The sequence below is a fragment of the Macaca nemestrina genome, chromosome 3 (assembly GCF_043159975.1).
Source record: "Macaca nemestrina isolate mMacNem1 chromosome 3, mMacNem.hap1, whole genome shotgun sequence".
Classification (NCBI taxonomy): Eukaryota; Metazoa; Chordata; class Mammalia; order Primates; family Cercopithecidae; genus Macaca; species Macaca nemestrina.
This window is the reverse complement of record NC_092127.1, coordinates 29,978,641-30,001,644: the sequence shown is the minus strand read 5'-3', so window position 1 is coordinate 30,001,644 and position 23,004 is coordinate 29,978,641.

Here is a 23,004-nt window from a genome sequence, read left to right as displayed (position 1 = left end):
TCAGAATATTTTAAAAGTGATAAAGACATACACTAATAAAAGTTTCAATACATCCAGAAGATATAAAAATTATAAGTATTTACACACTTAATAACAGACCATCAATATATATGGAGCAAAATTTGACAGAATTGAAGGCAAAAATAAACAGTTCTACAATAATAGCTTGAAACTGCAATACCCCCACCTCAATAATGGATAGAACAACCAGATGGAGGATAAGTAAGGAAATAGAAGACTTGAACAATACAATAAAACAACTAAATCTGACAGACATACACAGAACAGTCTACTCAACAGCAACAAAATACACATTCTTCTCAAGTACATATAGGTCATTTTCCAGGACAGACAATATTTTGGGCCAAAGATTAAGTCTCAATAAATTTAAAAATATATTATGCAAGGTATCTTTTCTAACTACAGTGGAATAAACTTAGCCATCAATAACAGAAGGAAAATTGAAAGATTCACAAATTTGTGAAAATTGGCACATCTTAAAATAATGAGTGTATTAAAGAAGAAATTGCAAGAGAAATAAAAAAATACTTAGAGATGAATGAAAGTGAAAACTCCATGTTATATAACATGTGAAATACGAAACAAGGGAGAAATTTATAGCTAAAAACACATAAAAAAGAAAATTATTTTTTTATAACTTTATAAACTAGAAAATGAAGAATGAACTAAATCTAAATCTTGCAGAGGGGGAAAAATAGTGATTAGAGATAAATAAAATAGAAAATTAAAAAATGATAGAGAAAATAAAAATATCCAAATGTCATTTCTTTGAAATCAACAAAATTGATAACCTTTTAGCTAGGTTAACTAATAAAAAAAAAGAAAAAAACTCAAATTCTAGAAGTTGAAATATTACTACTAATTCTATAGAAATAGGATTATAAGAGAGTCCTAGGAACAATTACATGTCAAAATTTGGATAATCTAGATGAAAGGGACAAATTGCTAGAAACACAACACCAACCAAGACGAAATCATGAGAAAAATGAAAAATCTGTATTGACTTATAGCTAGTAAAGAGATTTCATCAGTAATCAGAAATCTCCCAACAACAAAAACCCTGAGCTTGATGGCTTCACTAGTGAATTCTATCAAACATTTAAAGAAGAACTAACACTAAATTTTCTCTAACTCTTCAAAAAATTTGAAGCGAAGGGAACTCTTCCTAACTCATTCTATAAGACTGACATTAACCTGCTGTGAATGACAGATAGATACTAAAGATCAATATTCATTATAAACATGATACAAAATTTCTTAACAAAATACAAGGAAACTGAATTATTTGGCATACAAGGATATAAACCATGACAAAGTGGGTTTTTTTTCTGGAATGCAAGGGTGGTTCAACTTATGAAAATGGATTAATGTAATATAGTACATTAACAACATGTAGAAAAATCCACATAATCATCTCTATTGATGCAGAAAAGTAATTGACAGAATTCAACAGTCTTTCCTGATAAAAAACACTCAACAAACTAGCAATAGAAAGAAACTAGCTCAACATAATAAAGGCCATGTGTGGGGAAACCCTCAGTGAACATCAAACTCAATAATGAAAGACTGGGATGGTTAATACTAAGTGTCAACTTGATTGGATTGAATGTTGCAAAATATTGTTTCTCAGTGTGTCTGTGAGGATGTTGCCTGAGGAGATTAACATTTCAGTCAGTGGACTGGGAGAAGCAGATGCACTCTCAATCTGCCAGCATGGCTAGAAAAAGCAGGTAGAAGAAGGTGGAATGTACTGACTTACTGAGTCTTCCAGCCTTCATCTTTCTTTTGTGCTGGATGCTTCCTGTGCTCAGACATCAGAATCAGTGACTGAGTTCTTACAAAATCTAATAGTTTTATAAGGGGCTTTTCCCCCTTTTGCTCAGCAGTTCTCCTTCCTGCCATCATGTGAAAAAGGATGTGTTTGCTTCCCTTCTACTACGATTGTAAGATTCCTTAGGTTTCCCTAGCCATACAGAAAAGTGAGTCAATTAAATCTCTTTCTTCTGTAAATTACCCAGTCTCAGGTATGCCCTTGTATCAGCATGAGAATGGACTAACACAGTAAATTGGTGATGCAGAGAATGGGGTGTTGCTACAAGGATACCCAAAAATGTGGAAGTGACTTTGGAGCTTGGTAAGAGACAGAGGTTGGAACATCTTGGAGGGCTCAGAAGAAGACAGAAAAATGTGGGAAACTTTGGAACTTCCTAGAGACTTGGGGAGCTCAGAAGACAGGAAGATGTGGCAAAGTTTGGAACTTCCTAGAGACTTGTTGAATGGCTTTGACCAATATACTGATAGTGATATGGACAATAAGGTCCAGGCTGAGGTGGTCTCAGATGGAGATGAGGAACTTTTTGGGAACTGGAATAAAGGTGATTCTTGCTATGTTTTAGCAAAGAGACTGGTGGCATTTTGCCTCTGCCCTAGAGATCTGTGGAACACTGAACTTGAGAGAGATGATTTAGGGTATCTGGCAGAATAAATTTCTAAGCAGCAAAGTGTTTAAGACATGCCGTGGGTGCTGTTAAAAGCATTCAGTTTTATGTATTCACAAAGATATGGTTTGAAATACGAAATTAAGTTCAAAAGGGAAGCAGAGAATAAAAGTTCAGAAAATTTGCAGCCTGATGATGTGATAGAAAATAAGAACCCATTTTCTGAGAAGAAATTCAAGTGTTGTTGTTTAGTAAAAAATTAGATCTCAGAAAAATTGTGGGTCTGGGCAAAAGAAGAGGTTATATTCATGTAGAAACAAGGAAAGGGTCTGAGTGGAAAGAGGAGTAAGAAATAAGACAGCATATATTTAGAACAAAAATTAGAGAGTTGATAAATATTTTACAATTAAAATGTCACATTTAAAGCCAATAAAAAGAGAAATCATTATTTGTACTTAATCACTTTAACTTTGGATTTGATATTTTAGACATAATGAGACAAGTATATTTATTATAATGGTTTTTAAGTGAGTATATATTGTTTTACTGCATTATGTTCAGATTTTACTGAGATTCTTAGTGGAAGCTGGGGCAAATTTGAGAATCTCCAGGGTGATCAAGGAAGAACTAGGTTGAGAGTCATAAACACATGAAACATATTGAGGCTGGAAAAGGTTGCATGACAGGGGAAGTCCCTCTCAGCAAGAGACCTTCCAGAGACCACAGGACAGAGCCACCACCAGAAGGAGAATAAGGTAATGAAATTCCAGGGGGAAGAGGGGAGAGAGGAGAAATTGTAGAGGTGGCTTATACATGTAACTGATGTTCCTCAGAAGCAAGGTGGGAAGACTGGGTCACAGAACTCTGAATATCTTGCATGTGTTTTTTAAAAAAATTTGTTGTGCTGTTGTTTTATAGGTCCTGTGAGATTTATGCTTTAAGGATGTTCTGTTTTGATGTATTTTGAGGAATTGTTTCAAGATTTAGAGCTCCTTTTCGCAGTTCTTGTAGTGCTTGCTTGGTCGTGGCATGTTCTCTCAGCATTTATTTGTCCGAAAAAAACTTGAACTTTTTTTTTTCATTTATGAAGCTTAGTTTCACTGGATACAAAGTTCTTGGCTGATAAATATTTTGTTTAAGAAGGCTAAAGATAGGACTCCAATCCCTTCTAGCTTGTAGGGTTTCTGCTGATAAATCTGCTGTTAATATATTTTCCTTTATAGGTTACCTGATGCTTCTGCCTCACAGCTCTTAAGATTCTTTCCTTTGTCTTGACTTTAGATAGTCTGATGACTACATATGTAGGTGTTGATCTTTTGGTGAGGAATTTCCCAGGTGTTCTTTGAGCTTCTTGTATGTGGATGTCTAGCTGTCTAGCAAGGACAGGGAGGTTTTCCTTGATTATTTTGTCAAATAAGTTTTCCAAACTTTTAGATTTATCTTCTTCCTCAGGAGCACCAATTATTCTTAAGTCTGATCATTTACATAATCTTAAACTTCCTGAAGGCTTTGTTCATTTTTTAAAATTCTTTTTTCTTTGTCTTTGTCAGACTGGGTTAATTCAAAAGCCTTATGTTGGAGCTCTGAAGTTCTTTTTTCTACTTGTTCAATTCTATTGTTGAAATTTTCCAGTGTATTTTGCATTATTCTAAGTGTGTCTTTCATTTCCAGAAGTTGTGACTGTTTTTTATTTATGATATCTATTTCTCTGGGCATTTTAAAAATCCATATCCTGTTTTTTTCTTTTAATTTCTTTGAGTTGGTTTTCACCTTTCTCTGGTACCTCCTTGAGTAGCTTGACAGTTTACCTTCTGAATTTCTTTTTCTGCAATTCAGAGATTTCTTGGTTTGGTTTCATTGCTGGTTAGCTAACGTGGTCTTTTGGAAGTGTTATAGAACCTTGTTTTGTGATATTACCAGAATTGTTTTTTCTGGTTCCTTCTCATTTGTGTAGACAGTGGAAGAGGAAAGATTTGGGACTCAAAAGCTCCTGATTAGATTATTTTGTCCCATGGGATGATCTCTTGATGTGGTACTCTCCTGCTTCTCCTAGGGATGGAGCTTCCTGAGAGCTGAACTGTAGTAATTGTTATTGCTCTTCTGGGTCTAGCCACTCAGTGGAGCTACTGGGTTCTGGCTTGGCACTTGGGAATATCTGCAAAGTGATGTGATCCTTCTTCAGGTCTCTCAGCCATGGATACAACAACCTGCTCCAGTGGGAGTAACACTTGGTTGCAGTGTTGTTTAGTGTGCTGATTTTCTTGAATGCTGGTTATCCTAGCAGTAAAGTTGTTATTGGGACAGACTCAGGACCTCTGGTCAGTTAGGATATTACACGTGGTGGTATTTGCTGTTGTTTTGTCCTTCCTTGGAGCACAGTTGTTCTGTTATATGTTGCTGTAATGACTTGAGTTGGTTGGCCTCTAGCCAGGAGATGTCACTTTCAAGAGACTATTAGCCATGGTAGTATAGGGGGTGTACAAGCTTGCCCTAAGGTTGCCCGAATAAGTATTCATCTTTCTCAGGTGATGGGTAGGGCCATAGAGCTCCCACAAGTTTATGTCCTTTTCTTTGGCTACCAGGGTGGGTAGGAAAAGACCATTAGGTGGGGTGAAGGTGGTTAGGTGTGTCTGAGCCCAGACTCCTTGGGTGGACCTTGTGGTCACTGTGGGGAATGGGGTGGTTCTCATGCCAATGGAGTTGTGTTCCAACGGAGATTATAGCTTCTTCTGCTGCTTCATACAGGTCATCAGGGAAGTAGGGGAAAACAGGCAGTAACAGGCCTCTCTCGGCTCCTACACAGCCAGTAAGGCCAGTCTCACTCTTGCCATGCTCCCTTAATAGCCAACAGATCTAAATTTATATCCAGGCCTCCAGTGCACAGGGCTGAAATCTTGCCCCAGGCTATAAGCCTCCCTGTTGAGAAAGCAAGCAGGGTTTTGAGGCCTTGCTCCTCTCTGCCTGCCATGGCTTCTGTGCTCGTATTTGCATTTCCCGTTTGTGCCCTGACCCCTGGCTTCTGCCCTAGAAAATTCATGCTAGGTCAAAATTATTACAAAATTTAGCTGGAAGTCTTCTTCTCCCTGTGGGCCGCCTTTAATTCCAGTGGCTGCCCTCCCCAAGGACTCCTGCGAGATAAAGTCAGAAATGGCTTCCCTGGGGAACAGGAGTGCCTACAGGGCTCTTCCTCCTGCTGCTTCTACTTTTATATTTCACTTGGTTCTCTAAATTTGTTTCAGTTCTAGGTAAGTTTAATTCTTTCTCCTGTGATCTGGATTTTAAGGTTCCCCTGTGAGGATGTGTGTTCGAAGGTGAACTGTCCTCACACTTCGGACACTCACAGTTTTTTTTTTTTTGTTTTTGTTTTTTAAACTGTTTCATGGAGTTTGCAGTGGCAAGCCACTTCTTTCAATGGGTCTGAATTCTTTTGATTTTCCTAGTACATTCCTGTGGTGATTCTTGGAGCATAAGTTTATGATGTGAGTCTCTACATGCTGTTCTATCTGAGTGGGAGCTGTAAGTTAGTCCTGCCTCCTATTTGCTATTTTTTTTCCCTCCAATCCTTAATACTGTTTCTTGAAGAGATTGTTCTTTTCCCATTGTGTTCTTCACAACTTTGTTGAAAATCAATTAGCTATAAGTGCATGGGTTTATTTCTGGGCTTTCTAACCTGTTTTATTGGTTGATGTGTCTGTTTTTATATACATAGCATGCTGGTTTGACTATAATTGCTTTGTAATATATTTTGAAATTAGAATGTGATGCCTCTAGCATTTTTTCTTTCAAGATTATTTTGGCTTATTTGTAATCTTCTGTGGCTTCATGTCAACTTAAAAATGTTTTCTATTTCTGTGAAAAATGACATCAGAATTTTGATAAGCATTGCACTGAATATGTGGATATCTGTGGGAAGTATGGAAATTTTGAACATATTTATTCTATTCTTCCAATCCATAAACACAGATAGTTTTCCATTTTTCTATGTTTTCTTTTATTTTTTTATCAGGGTTTTATAATTTTTTATTATACAGGTTTTTCACTTCCTTGATTAAATTTACATATACATATTTTATATTTTTTGTTGCTATCATAAATTGAATTGTTTTTTAAATTTTCTTTTTCACATTGTTTATTAGTATATGGAAATGCTACTGATTTTCATATTTGATTTTGTATTCTGCAACTTTACTGAATTCATTTATCAGTTCTAACAGTATTTTGGTGGAGTCTTTTGGGGTTTCTATATAGAAAATCAGGTCATCAGCAAATAGAAACAATTTCACTTCTTTTTTCCTATTAGGATGCTTTTTATTTCTTTTACTTTCCTAATTGCTCTGGCTAGGACTTTCAGTACTATGTTGAAAAGAAGTAAGAGTGGGCATCATTGTCTTGTCCTAATCTTAGAGGAAATGTTTTCAACTTTTCATCATGGAATATGATGTTAGCTATAGGTTTGGCATATATAACCTTTTTTTTGTATTTCTTCTATACCTAATCTGTTGAGCATTTTTGTCATGAAAGTAGGTTGCATTTTTTCAAAATTTTTTTTGTGCATTCATCAAGATGATCATATGGTTTTTAACCTTCATTTTGTTAATGTGATATATTACAATGATTGATTTGCATATGTTAAAACATCCTTATATCATACAGATAAATTCCACTTGATCATGGTGAATAATTATTTTAATGTTCTATTAGATTTGGTTTGCTAATATTTATTTTGTTGAGGATTTTTGCATTTATGTTCATCAGAATATTGGTTTGTAGTTTTCCTTTACTGTAGTGTCCTTGGCTGGCTTTGCTTATCAGGGTAATGTTGGCCTCCTAAAATGAGTTTGAAAGCATTCCTTCTAATTTTGATTTTTTGGAAACCTTTAAGAAGAATTGCAATTAGATCTTTTTTAAATAATTGGTAGAATTTAGCAGCGAAACCATCCAGTCCAGGGATTTTGATGATAGGCTTTTTATTACCGATTCGATCTTCTTACCCCTTATTGGTCCACTCAGATTTTCTATTTCTTTATGATTCAGGCTTGGTATTTTCTATGTGTCTAGGATTTATCTATTTCTTCTAGATTATCCAGTTTGTTGGCAAATATTTTTTATAGTATTTTCTTATGATTCTTAGTATTTCTGTGGTATCAGTTGTGACATTTCCTTTTTCATTATAGATTCTATTTATTTGAGTATTCTCTTTTTTCCTACTTAATCTAGCTAAGGATCTGTCAGTTTTGTTTATCTTTTAAAAAAACAACTCTTAGTTTTGTTGATTTTTTTTCTATTGTTTTTCTAGTCTCTGTTTCTTCTTCTTGGATCTTTGTTTTTCCTTCCTTCTGCTAACTTTGGGCTTCATTTATTCTTCTTTTTCTTAGCTCTTTAAGGTGTAATTTAGATTCTATTTTGTCCTATATAAGTATAGCTGTCCTTGCTCCTTCTGGTTCCAATTTTTGTGGAATATCTTTTTCTGTCCTTTCATTTTCAGTCTATGTTTGTACTTACTTGTACAATGAGACTCTTGTAGGTAGCATATGGTTGGATCTTGCTTTTTAAGTTCATTCAGCCTCTCTTTCTTTTTATTGGAGAATTTAACCAATTTATATTCAAGATAATTATTTCTAGGTAAGGGTTTGGTACTGTCATTTTGTAATTTGTATATTGGTGGTTTTGTAGATCCTTTGCTTCTTTCTTTTTCTCTTGCTGTCTTTCTTTGTGTTTTGATGGTTTTCTATGGTAGTATGTTTTGCATCTTTTTTTTTTTTTTTTTTTTTTTTTTTTTTTAGTTTTGTGCTGCTACTATAACTTTTTGTTTTGTGGTTATCACAGTGCTTATATAAAATATATTATCCTTATAATAGGCTATTTTAAGCTGATAGCAACTTAATTACATACAAGAATTCTATAGTCGCTACCTCTTCACCACCTTTTATAATTTTGATGTCAATATTTACATTTACAATTTGTATCACTTAAGAATTTATTGCTGTATAGTTCTTTTATAGTTTTTTCTTTTAACATTTATAGTAGAGATAAAGCAGATTTTTCAGTAGAAATCCTGCATCACCCTTCCAGTATTAGAGAATTCCCAATATGACTATGTATTACTTATACCCTTGACTTTGAATTTTTAATTTTTACATGTTTTGTGTTATTAATTATCAGCCTTTCATTTCAGCTTGAAGTACTCCTTTTAGCAATTCCTATAAACCAAGTCTAGTAGCGATGAAATCACTTAGCTTTTGCTTGTCTGGAGAAGTTTCTATTTCGTATTCATTTCTGAACACCTTTGCCTGGTAAATATTCTAGGTTGACAGCTTTTTTCTTCAGCATTTTGAATATATTTTTCTACTCTCTCTTGGCCTGCAGTGTTTCTACTGAAAAATCTGCTGAAGCCATATTAGAGTCTCCTGATTTTGATATATTTCTCATCTCTCATTGCTTTCAGTATTCTTTCTTTGTCTTTGATTTTTGATTTCATTATGATGTGTCTGGTTAATATTTTTGGGGTTAAATTTTATTGGAACCTCTGAGATTCCTTTACTTGAATGTTTTTGTTTTTTCCCAGATTTGTAAAATTGTCAGCTATTATTTTCTTCAATGGGCTTTCTGGGCCTTTTTTCTCTCTCTTCTCTTGGAAGTACTATTATGCCAAAGTTCAATATCTTGATGATGTCCCATAATTTCCATAGGCCTTTTAAATTGTTTTCATTCCTCTGCTTGGATAATTTAATATGTCTTATTGTTGAGCTCACTGATTCTTTCTTCTGCTTGATCAAGTCTGCTATTGAAGCTTTATATTGACTTTCTCAGTTTAGTTATTGTATTCGTTATTGCTCTAATTTTTTCTTACAGTTTCTATTTCTTTGTCAAAGTTCTCATTTTGTTTGTGAACTGTTTTCCAAATTTTAATTTTCTATCCATCTTTTTTATCCTTATTATAGTTCCCTAAACTTCTTTAAGAGGATTAGTTTGAATTCTTTATCAGTCTTTTCTTATATCTCCATCTTCTGAGGGTCCATTATTGGAGCTTAATTTCTTTTGGTGGTGTCATATTTCTCTGATTTTTCATAATCCATATGTCTCTGTATTGGTGCCTGCACATTGAGGAAAAGACCATGTCTTCCAGTCTTTGCAGGTATTGTTTGGTGGTGATCAACTTTCAGAATTTTGTCTAGTCTGGGATTCTGGGCCTAGCTGTTGTGACCTAGGACAGGCAGATTTTGATGTTGAGTCCTTAGCTGGGCTGGGTTGGGCTGCTCCCCTGTGCTCAGAGGTCAAACGGATGTGCCAGGAATGCCCTGTGGTCCAGTGAGACAACTCTGTGATTAGGTGGAGTTGCTAGCTAGGCTCTGCAATTACCTCAGATCAGGCAGGGTTAAAGATTGTCTTCCCTGACCGGGCAGTACTATTGTTTGAAATCTGTAGTTTGACAGGGTTGTGTGCTGGGGTCTGAGGCTGAGTGAAGTCTCTGGGTTCTCCGCTCTGCCATTCGGGGTGAGCAGGGTCAGACACTGTGCTCCACAGATAGGCATGGACTTGAGCTTGCCTCCTGGTTTAGGGTAGCCTTAAGCAGAACACAATGGCTTTGTTGGGTCATTGTCTGGCTGCTGGGGTTAAGCAGGGCCTTATGCTCCCTCTGTGGATGATCTCTGATCTACTCTTGCCTCCTCATCTGAGGAAGGCTCAAGGAGAACACCAAGGCTTGGTTGGGTCACTGCTCAGCACTGGAACCGGATGCTTCTCCATGGATTATCACTAATGTGCATTGGTCTCCCCGCCTGAAAATGCTTAAAGAGAGCACTAGGTCTGGGTTGGGAACCTGCCTAAGGAATCAAGCCTGGCATAACATATGCAGCATACTTTAACATATTTATATTAAAATACAATTACATGTTTGATTTTCCTACAGACCTTTAGGTAGAGATATTGTCTCATTTCCCACATCTCAGAGTGCAGTACAATGCACTAGAACTCAGGGTTTAATAGGGAAGGCACTCTGTCCTTTTTTATTGCTATATCTCAAAACCTAGAACAGTCCCTGGAGCATATATGTTTTTAGTAACTATGGTGCAATGAATCAATGTATGAATGAATAAATTCCTGAGGCTGAACAATCAATGAATACCCAAACTGGAAGTTAAACCTAGATCTGATTTCAGAGCCTGTAAACTTCAATTATATCATGCTGCTCTCTTAAATTAAGAAAAAAAAAACAAACTGTAGAAAGTATATTTAAGAAACACATTATCATCACAAAGAGATAAAAATATTCCAAGCAGAAACATAATTTAGTTTATATCAGATTGATTATGGAGCATATTCTCAGATAGCACTGTTAGTAGGTAAGCATACATTTAATACAAAAGAAAATAATTTTACAGTGGATTGGACTGGATGATCCATAGGTCTCTCCTATTCTTGTTTTTGGTGCCGTGATGGATGCATTCTTGGTTTCTTTTGTTAGCTTTTTATAGCTCTGGAATTTGTTGAATTCATATGAGTTTTGATTTCTGAAACCTTTTAACTGGAAAAAATGGCACTATACAAAAGTTTATACACAGTGTTGGACTGGAAAAAAATTGAGGCCAACATTTGAAGATCTAGGCCTATAGAATAAAAGTATCATTAACTAGCTATCAATTTGCCATTTGATATAACATAGACTTTTAAAGCTATTTCACAGTAAGATGAGAATAGAGCTGATTAAGATAGAATGGTTAACATATACTTATGCAAGATTTCCTAGTCTTCACAATAGTAACCTTCACTATTGACATTACTTGTACTAATTAATATGTCTATAAGTCTGGTTTAACTTAGATGAAAGGACTGGGATAAATTTACACCTTCAAACTTCACACTGAATAATTGACTACATCGTCAAAATAAAACAAGACAAAAATTCTAATAAGAGCAACACATGCCTCTAGAAAATAAAAACAAGCAGCAGCACTTTTTTGAAGCTTTGTATGTCTCTCATAAAGTGTCTGATATACAGAAAATAATTATTGATGGAGTGAAACATAATTAACACAGTTTTTGAGAAACATCTGAAAACCACTTGAATACATGATTTTTAAAAACAGTTTATGAAGAATAATTGCTTTGATTATTATGTGTACATGGAGGCAATTGCCTTTAAAACATGTATAACATGGTAAATTTTATTACTACCAATTTACATTTATGATATAATTGATTTGTTAACTTGCCAAAATTTTATTCAGTAAAATTTTTATTCTAAATACTTATAGAAGTTTTGAACATTATATATTAAGAAATATTAGAAGCTAAATATATCTGTGCATGCTAATAAAAATCACATTTTACAAAGGTTATTAAAACTCATGAAAATTTTAAAAATTGATATTGGTATTTATTTAAATCAATAAACTACATTCAATCTGGCCTTGAACTATTATAATACTTTTCTGTCATAAAATTGCTCATTCATTTCTTCTCTCAGAAATCAATAATTTTGAGTAGTAATGCTTCTTGTTTTTCATTTTTTCTTTATGTAAATAGCAGAAATTTTTACTTTAAATTATCTTGGATTTTAATATTCTTATAGACACTGCTACTTTGGGCTAAGATTTTCCTTGTCAAGGTGCAATTATTCTACAGTTCAACAGGGATATTCTAGTGATAAGTCACCATCCAGTATGTAAATGTGTTTTAGTGCTTAAATAGGAGGCAGATGTTTGAATTATCTTCCACTAAAAGTCTGATTTCTCTTCAAAGATAAGTGTCAGGGAACACACATCACCACTGCTAAGCGAGGTGTGCTACGTACTCCATGGATCCAGGACAGAACCACTATTCCTCTCATTTCTTATAATCACAATTTTTGCCATAGTAAATGATACTGAGTATCCTAAAGGATTCTGGCAGAGGACTAAGATAACCTTCAATAGAACATATGATACATGTGGATAGTGTTTACTAATACAGATTTTATTATTATTGATACATCAAACATTAGCCAAAGTATTACTTATACTAGTATCAGAACACTACTCTAAGATCTGTTTTACTATTATGATTCAGTCTCTTTTGATTTAAATATATATTGAATTTATATAAATTGGTTTTATGACAGTTAATCTAAATATCAGAAACAAGATTTCCTGAGACTAAGGAAATAACATTAAAAATACATTAAGCATTCTTTGGGGACCTGAATTGAAAAGTTCCATTTAGGAACAGGCTCTAAAGTGGAGAATAATGGGCCAGGCTTACCCCTAAATGAGAAGGGTAAGTTTAAATATAAATTTATTAATGCTTCTGTCTTTAGGTAAACTATGAAAATAAAAAGCAATATGAAGACTCCTTTTTTTTTTTTTTTTTTTCCTCAGATGAGGGAGATCTAAGGGAAGAGGGATTTTTTGTTCTTTAGACCCTTTCCTGGGAAGTCCAACTAATTCAATTTGAAGGCTGCTGAAGCACATATGCTGATTAGTATAAGAGATTTAGAAGTCCAGATGATTAACGGTGCTTTTTTATTGAAAGACATTCAAAGGAAAACTTCTTGGCAGTCTTGTACAACCTAGGGGAACAATATAGGGGAGAGGTGACGGCTACTGAAAGTTTGCTTCAAAAGGCAGGCAGTTGGATTCCTTCGCCTGACGTTGTTAAAACATGGCACTGCCATTTAATTTGTTTTTTTTTCTTACATTATAATCCATTTAGTTTTTCTTAATCAATTAAAAATAACCATTCTCTTTTAAGCTTTTAAAAACCTATTTATCATTTCTGCTTTTATTCTTTTGAACAAAGTTCACTCTTCCTCTCCTGGCCTCCTCCCCAATTATCAAAGTACTATCCTCAGGGTTGAATATCAGAGAGAAAAAAAAGAAAATAGTGTTGACCTGTTAATATTTCTATCTCCAGAGAATATGATTGGAGATCACAAGTTAGTGTATGCCTTTTAAAAGAAAATCTATCCTAGAGATTTTTTTTAAACATATTTTTTCATCATAACATTGTACCAAAAATCTTCTCATGGTATTTTCAACACACCAGACATTATATGTCTATATATTTATATTTTTATTTCTATAATATTCTAAACTGTGGATGTGCCTTTACTTTATATTAGGCTACTTAAGTTTGCTTTATTATTTTGATATTTAGTCATTGTTTTCTTTTGTATGTAGTAAAATTGGGTGCTCTTATTTTATTGCAATTTTATGTTATTTTCAAAAACATTTAAAAATTGTCAAAGCAAAATTTTAAACCATCCATGTAGTTCATTTTGAGGCCTCAGTTTTGAAAAGTATAATTGTAGCTGAGCAAATATTGTGCACGTGGCTCTCCTTTAATAACCTTATTAATCTTATGTTCTCTCTAAGATTACCCATTGAAACCTCTTCTGTATGGAGTTAGACTTTTGGCTATGTCATTTCAATATATTTTTACTCTCCTTAAGAATGGTCAACCTATAGATTGTGCCATGGAAACAAATTGATTGGCTATAATATACCTTATTCAGTTGTTGAAGAAAGATTTAGAATTATGACTGGTCCTCAAAAAATGTTTAAGGGTCATAACTGATCCTTATGAAATGCATGAGACTAGGTATTGACTAGTCAACAGACAAGCTATTTGAAAACGCTACTTGTTAATTTTAATCAAACAAACTAGTCAGCCAGGAAAAAATATTTTCTTTCTTTAATCAGAAAAATGATTAATACTACAAAAATACTTCACTAATTCAAGTGAATCGATATGTGACATTGTGAAATATCAAGTTGCTTGTCTAAGCCTGTGCATGGCCTGTACCAAAGGCAGATACCTGCCTGCAGGTTTAACCTGATGATTGATGCACACTCCTGCAGGAACAACAGTAATGCCTTTGCTCACAGCAGCCGGTGGGAACTGATCATGTGCAGTGCAGCAACCCAGTTTAAATTGGCCTACTTCACACTGATAGTGTCACTATGGGAACTATCCTCACAGACACACTAGAGACCTGGGGGCTTTTCTTCTAGTGACTAATATCCTTCATCTGATATTTTGCCAGATGGAATTCTAAATAGGGAACTTCTTTACAACAGGCTGAGCAGGTCCAGTGTCTAAGGCAGAAACTGGAACACATAATATGTCCCAAATATTTACAGGACAAACACTGATCTATCAATGTGTTTCAGAATTTCAAAATACATGGATTTTAGAAAATCATTTTTTATTGTTAAAGATTTATGTTCCTATCCACTTAAGATATATTGTTAAAAAATTAGTAAGAGGTAAGTATGTATTGCCAAGTTAATCTTTGGTAATGTTAGGGAGATAGGTTTTAAGCATTTGAGCACACATAACATAATTTGTTTCTATGTTTTTTTCATTTTGTTCCACAACAAGTTAACAATAGTAGGCTGGGAGGCTTGTGTCTTCCTTTTGGTGGTGCACAGATTACATAGATATGTGCTATTCAAAGTATAACCCATGGACCCATGCCTCTCCACAAATGGCTTGTCACCTGTCTGCAGAAATATGTAGAGTGACTTATAAGAATCAGTGAATAGAAACATTTTATAGGAATTTGATATTGTCAAAACACCCTGCTATTCTTGTAGACTCATTTTTATGAATGTGATATAGACCAACAATATCAATCAATATAAAAATGAATTGGAAATAAAAAACAAAACTGGCTATTCACCACAAGATGGTAGTACATAGATTCTACATATTTGACTTCAGTGTGATGGCCTTCTCTACTTTGTATATTCTTTGTGCCTGATATTTTGATTGATTATTTCTGGAGATCTGAATGAAAGAGTTGTTAATGACACTATTCAAGGTTTACTCATAAATCGCATATATTGGAAAGATTTTCTTCCTCCCCTATGAGTCCATCTTTTAATAATCATGGGCAACTCCAAGAAGAAAGCACCTGACCACATTCATTCAAATATTTAATATGGAGTAAAGTGAAGAATCTTTTGGCTAGTTCACTGAAAAGTTTGCACATGACTGCCTGATGCTGATCTATGTTCACCCCTAAGGTATACGCTTCTCTTTTTATTTTTGCTAACTTATTTGTGTGTGTGTATATTTGTCTGTGTTTGCGTGATTTTTGGTGGCAATGGGTTTAGAGGGATTTGTTAATAGCATGAGCATCTCTCATGACAAGCTACCTGAATATATTACTTTCTTCATGATGATATTGGAAGTCGGACTATGGTCTCAATTAATTCACAATAATAAAAACTATGGAGGCAAAGTATCACAATATTGTGGTTACATAAATATAGTAGATGCTTATAATCTGGGGGGTGGGATGGAGTTGGCTTTTTTCGGAGGACTCTGTAAGCAAAGGGGGAAATATGCTTGTGTTCACTTAGAGGCTCAGTTGTGTTCTAGTGAGAAGGGGTTTCTGATGAGCCACTTGTCCTGGGAGTTGGTTACTCTTCAGTTCCCTTATTCTATATACTTGGCAGTGCTAGGTCTTTATGTTGGCCTGGAGGAAACTTTTGGTATTAGTGCTTTAGAAATTCAGTCTTAATAAGTATGCAATGGAATGACAAGAATGTTGTGTACCATTCACATTACAGGCATGTACCAGCGACCAAGGTGAGAAAATCCATTCACATCTGCTCCTCTGGAGAAGCAAAGTTGACCAGACCAGATTTTTTGCATCCCTGAGCAGATTCTTTATCTCATGTTCTCTTAAGCACCATATGCTTCTCTCCCTTATACCCAGGGGAAAATTTATCAAAAGCTAAAAACTCCATACTTCAGTGGTAGCTTAAATAAATATCATCCTTTAAGAATATCTAAATATAATGACTTTATGAAATCATTCCATAAAGAACTCAAATCTCTCACTTGCAATAAACAATTCATGCAAAATAGTATTATTTAAAGGAAACCCAAACACTCCTCCCCATTTTAATAACCTTGCATAGAATACCATTTTCTGTGATCTTATAAATACTAACTAGATTTGCCTCTGCTTATTTTTCCAATGTAATCAGGATTCTATTTCAGAAGAGTCATAAGATGGATCTGTTAGGAGGCAGACCCAGAGATGGAGATTACCGTGTCAGAAACGCGTTAGGGAGTACTCTTGAAATCCAAACAATGGAAGGGAAGGAAGTAGGAATGGGCAGAGGGAGAGATTGATATGTGATGTAGTTGCAACAGGAGCCTGAGCCAACCTCTTAGGATGGGCTTTCAGATTCCTCCCAGGATAAGGTGAGGGGGTGGGCCTTTGCAGTACTGTGTTGATCAGTTTTTGGATATGAACTACCCTGAGAAGAGGATATGACCTTGGGGAAGGAGACATTTTGGGCAAGGCACTTCGTAAAAAGGGCTGACAGCTGAAGGCTGTGTCCTGGCAGCCCTTCTAGCACTTGGGAGAATAATTTCTTTTAGTCTTAATGGGGGTCTGGGCCATGGATCTCAGTGTTATGGGCTGAATTGCGTCTGCCCAAAATTCATATGTTCAAGTCCTCCCCAATTTTTTAGAATGTAACTGTATTTGTAGATAAGGTCTTTAAAGGGGGTAATTAGATTAAAATGAGATCCTTAGGGTGGGCCCTATCCAATATGACTGGTGTCCTTGTAAAAAGAAGAAATTTGGACATATAGAGAGCCATTAGAAGAATGTATATACAGAGAGATGACCATGTAAAGACACAGTAAGAAAGCACCCATTGGCTGGGCGCGGTGGCTCACGCCTGTAATCCCAGCACTTGGGGATGATGAGGTGGGCAGATTGCCCGAGCTCAGGAGTTCAAGATTGCCCTGGGCAACATGGTGAAACCCTGTCTCTACTAAAATACAAAAAATTAGCTGGTCATGGTGGTGTGTGCCTGTAATCCCAGCTACTTGGGAGGCTGAGGCAGGAGAATTGCTTGAACCCAGGAGGCAGAGGTTACAATGAGCTGAGATTGTGCCATTGCACTGCAGCCTGGGTGACAGAGCGAGATTCCATCTCAAAAAAAAAAAAAAAAAAAAAAAAAAAAAAAAAAAAAGGAAGCAGCCATCTGCAGTCAGGTAGCGAGACCTCAGAAGGAACCAAACCTGGACGTGCATGATGTTGGACGCTGGCCTCCAGAACTGTGGGAAAATAAATTTCTGTTGTCTAAGATATGCAGTCTGTGGTCTTTTGTTGTGGTAGCTCTAGCAGTGTGCACTAGATGCAGCCACCTAGGAAACATTCATCTTTTACAGTAAACTTGGTTTTGTCATTATGCGTTCTGAGATTCACACTCTCCTTTTGTGGCTTGTTCTAAGTATCAGGAGAAACCTAAATAGCAGCATGCTCTCTTATCTTTATAGTAGTTAGGTTAGTTCTATGGTGGATTTCTATATCTGACTCAAATTGTGTCATCATCCTATCATTTATTCAACTCTTGAAGTATAAGATCAGCATTTAATTTTGAATCAAAAATCTAAATTTATCACTTAAAAAAAAGAGCTATGTTTGTTAGGCACACTGTCTCCAAACAAAGAAGAGTGTTGATCTTACACAGGGCTGTTGGGAGGCATGGCATTCAGGTATTGGTGAGGATTCACTGGCAGGAATGGGTTAACTCAGCTGGAGATGCTTGGTCACTGGGGTGGTGATATTTTTGAGGCGCTGAATTTCAGAGGCATGTTTGCTGAAGTGAGGCTGTGGTTGTTTGGCTGGCTTTATAAAGAAGAGGAAAATAGTGACTTGTAAATAGTAGGTATCAATAAATAAATATTTGCTGAATTCATAGAAAGGTGAAAGATACTAAATAGGCTATTAAATATATGAGTCTAGATTTTAGGGAGGAGTCTGGGTCTTCAGGAGTCACCACCATCGAGTTGGGGTTTGAAGTCTGATTCTGGACAGGATCACCTTGGGTGTATGAATAGAAGAAAGAAGTCTGAGAACTAATCCTTGGGGTTTTGCAAAGTTTGCAAACTTTGTATGCTTTGACATCATAGTTTACTACCTCAAATAGTCTAAAAATAAAAAATAAATAAAGGTATAAAATGAATCAGTGTATAAACTAATTGCTTCTGTCAAATTCTTGTGTTTGGGTTGAGTTCCTCTTGATCATCCTCCATCTCAAATTGCTAAATACAAAGAACTGAGAAAACTGATGGCTGGATTCAGTGACCTCTTTTGAGCCATGAGATAAAACTGAGTGAATAAGAAAAAGCAACAAGTTTGTTTCTACCGTCTTTTCCCCATATTGGAGAATCAATGTAAAGTTGTTTTAAAGAAAGTATTCTTTCCAGGGAGCAGAGATTTTAGAAGAATAGTGTTAGCATAATATCATTTCCCTCTGTGAAGATGAGGGGCAACTTTCAACTCTTCTCCAAAGAAATAACACCAAGATAATCTCTCTTCTTAGACTAGAGGTCTTGCAAAGGCAGGTGCTCACTGTGTAGGCCTTCCTCATTGATCCCTTCAGAACTGTAGCATGGCACAGTTCAGAGAATGTGCCTAGAAATAGCCTGAATCCACACCAACAGGTACAGCGAGGATAGGTAAGTTTTCCCTGGAGTCCAGAGTGAGCCTTGGAAATAGAAGAGGCAGGGCATATTGTCATCCCAGCAGACTAAGAGAATGAAAAAGAAATTCACTCTTAGTGGGATACCTGGAGACCAATAGTTGGACTGAGAGAAAGGAAGTGGCACTGCCTCAACTGTGTGACCCATCCCAGGATACTGTGCAATTGAATATCACACTAGAAAGTCAAGAATAGGCTGCCAGCACCAGACACCAAACCAGATAAGTATACTAGTGGCCACAGGCAGCAAAGAAGTGACCACAAAGTAAGCACATAATACCGCCATTACCAACGTGCAGGGCGTCACAAGGAAGATGCTTTACTCTTTTGCTGGTAGTGCCAGTAAATACATGAAGGCAAGCAGCCCCCTAGTAGTTTAGGGTTAGATAGGAGAAAGAAGGAAGCACAAGATCCAGAGTTTGTTTGGCCTTGGGATGTAGAGCAAAGATAAGAGGAAATGATCTTGACAGAGACACAAAATTGACCAGGGTGAAGAATGTTATGAGACAATGCTTGGAATGATTAGGCTTTGCTCTTTTCTTTTTGACATTAAAACAGTGCTTGACTTATAATAAGCGCTCAAGGCATATTTGCACATTTGTAAATAGCTCTTGAAGACATTCAGAGGCATCAGAATTGATCTGAGAGTTAGAAACAATGTTCAAGTTGTTTTTTAGGCTTTTTCAAGCCCACTCCAGAAACAACACATTTGAAAAGGAAACTGTGATTAGCAAGACATGGATTCTGTTAAGAGAAGAAAGATTCTTAAGAACCAAAGGAGGCCCTGGTGGAAGCAGGGCCCTCGATTAATGTCATTGCATGAGATTTAACAGATAATAGGGGCAAGGTCAAAGTCACTTCTGCTGGAAGCAGGGTTCAGAGAAAATGGGCCATGATGCTGGAGAGCTCAATGGTATCTGGTATAAGGCTCAATGGTATCTGGTATCTGGTATAAGCTCAATGGTATCTGGTATAAGGTATAAGGCATCTGACCTTAGGGGAGTAGGACCTGATTGGAGAAACTGCCGAATATAACAGTCAACAGCACCAGGGGAGCAAACAAATGTCTGTCTGATTTCATAGTAGTGAACACCGCATGCTGCAACTGCTGAGCCGTCCCTTCAGCTTACCTACCCGTTGAAGTGTGTTGCCTTGGCTCTCAGGTAAAGCTTTTATGTCTTCCATGAATTATCCAGTAGAGGGGATGCATTTGCTCTATCCACACTCCCCATGCTGTCTTCCTTTTTCCAATGACCAACCCACACTGCAAAATAGAAAGTGAGGACTACGAGATGCAGACTGGATATGGTCTTGTGGAAGGAAGGTTCTCAGCACCAGCTTTTTTGTGGGACTGGAGTGGGGATACCCATCTCCACTACATATTATTAATTTCTATTTTATCTACAGATGATGTTTCTTATCTGCTACCACTTCCCATCTCCACTATCAAAATCTTGCCAGTCTTTCAAATCATCATAAAGTCATCTCTTCTGTGAAAACCCAATTCTCTGCTTTTCTTTCATCCCATTCCTTTTTTGAATTCCTGCACTGGTACTAGTTTAAGCAAAGAATGGAATTTGTTGGCTCCATATCCAAGCCAGCAGATGCACAAGAATAGACATAGATTTTTGGAATGACGGCAACCCACAGTACTCATGCTGCCATAAGCTTCATTCTGCATTTATTATTATTATTGCTTTTCATTGTGAGTAGTATTAATTCTTCCATGCCAGTTCTTTTTGTGAGGAAGAAATCGAAGCTAACAAAAGAAACTTGGCTTATATTTTTTCAGCTTCACCATCTGAGAAAAATTGACTCTCTTTCCTTGATTCCAGGAAGGACTTGGTATACTGGTTTGGGTTGTTTGTGAGCCATGTGGCTATGGGGTGAGGATGGTGATTGGCAGTCTCAAACATAAGACAGGAAAGGGCACCTAAGGAATCTTGATGTTTTTCCTAAAAAAGATACGCCTACTATATACATCAAACCTAGGTAAATTAACTCCAGGGGGTAAATTGAGTAGTAATGTAGTGACTAGAAAATTATATCGTATTTCATATCACCTTATTATAATAACACTTCCATATCTGATTGTATTGTGTTAAAAACATAAGGAGAGTGTATTAGATTAGGAATAAAAAGAGATATCAGAACTTCTGTAATTTAGCAGTTTATCTTTGTGTCTCAAGCCCCAGAACCAAACATGATAAGATAACCTATATTTTCTATTTAACGTTAATATACCTATTACATATCCAAACATTTAAATTATTTATGCATCACATAGTGAATAAAATGAGCCACCTGATTTCATCAGAAATTAACTAGTTAATTCAGTCATGCATCACAAACAATGGGGATATGTTCTGAGAAATGCATCTTTAGGCAATTTCATCATTGTTTGAACATCACAGAGGGTACTTACACAAACCTAGATGGTATAGTCTATGATATGGTTTGGCTGTGTCCCCACCCAAATCTCATGTTGAATTGTAGCTCCCATAATTCCCACGTGTCATAGGGGGGACCCGGTGGGAAGTAATTGAATCATGGAGGTAGGTCTTTCCTGTGCTGTGCTCATGATAGTGAATAAGTCTCATGAGATCTGACGGTTTTATAAAGGGGAGTTCCCTTACACAAGCTCTCTTGCCTGCTGCCATGTAAGATGTGACTTTGCTCCTCGTTTGCCTTCATCCATGATTATGAGGCCTCCCCAGCCATGTGGAACTGTGAGTCCATTACACCTCTTACCTTTATATTTAAATTACCCAGTCTCAGGTATGTTTTTATTAGCAGCATGAGAGCAGACTAATACAGCCTACTATACACCTAGGCTAAATAGTATAGTTAGCCTATTATAAGCTACAAACCTATACAGCATGTCACCATACTGAATACTGTAGGCAATTATAACACAATGGGAAGCATTTGTATACCTAAACATATAAAAAGCACATTAAAAATATGATATAAAAATAAAAAATGGTGCCCCTGTATAGGACACTTACCATGAGTGGAACCTGCAGGATTGGAAGTTGCTCTGGATGAATCAATGAGTGAGCGGCAAGTGAATGGGAAGGCCTAGGACATGAGCGTACATTATCATAGACTTTATAAACACTGTACACTTAGGCTACACTAAATTTGTGAAAAAATGTTTTTCTTCAATACTAAATTAATCTTAGGTGACTGTAACATTTTTACTGAATCAACTATATTTATTTATTTTGAGACAAGGTCTGGCTCTATTGCCTAGGCTGAAATGCAGTGGCATGGTCGTGGCTCACTGCAACCTCTGCCTCCTGGGCTTAAGCCATCTTTCCTCAGCCTCCTGAGTAGCTGGGACTACAGGCACCTGCCAGCACACCCAGTAATTTTTGTATTTTTTGTAGAGACAGGATTTCGCCATGTTGCCCAGGCTGGCCTTGAACTTGTGAGCTTAAGTGATCTGCCCACCTTGTCCTCCCAAAGTGCTGGAATTTCAGGCATGAGCCACCATGCCCGGCCAACAAACTAGTTTTTAAGAACTTTTTGACTCTTTGGTAATCACAGTTATCTTAAAACACAGATAACTTTTGTGCAGGTGTACAAAAATACTTTATAGCCTTTCCTATAAGTTTTTTTCTATTTTTATTTTTTTCTATTTTTTTACTTTTTAAATTTCTTTGTTAAAAACTCAGATACAGACACACACATTAGCTTAAGCCTACGCAGGGTCAGGCTCATCAATATCACTGTCTTTCACTTCTACATCTTGTCCCACTGGAAGTTCTTCAGGGGCAGTAACAGCGTGGAGCTCTCCTCTCTTATGGTAACAATGACTCCTTCTGGAATAGTTCCTGAAGAACTAGTCTGAGGCTGTTTTACAGTGACTTTTTGTTTTAAATAAGTAGAAGTACATTCTAAAATAATGGTAAGAAGTGTCTCAGGATCCTTAGGGTGTTGCCTTTCCAGGCGGAAACCTCTGTGGCCAGTGGCACCTTTGCCTGAGTTTTGCTTGAGCCCGCTGGGCTCGTTCTGCTCACTCGGCCTGGCAGGCAGTGCTCAGC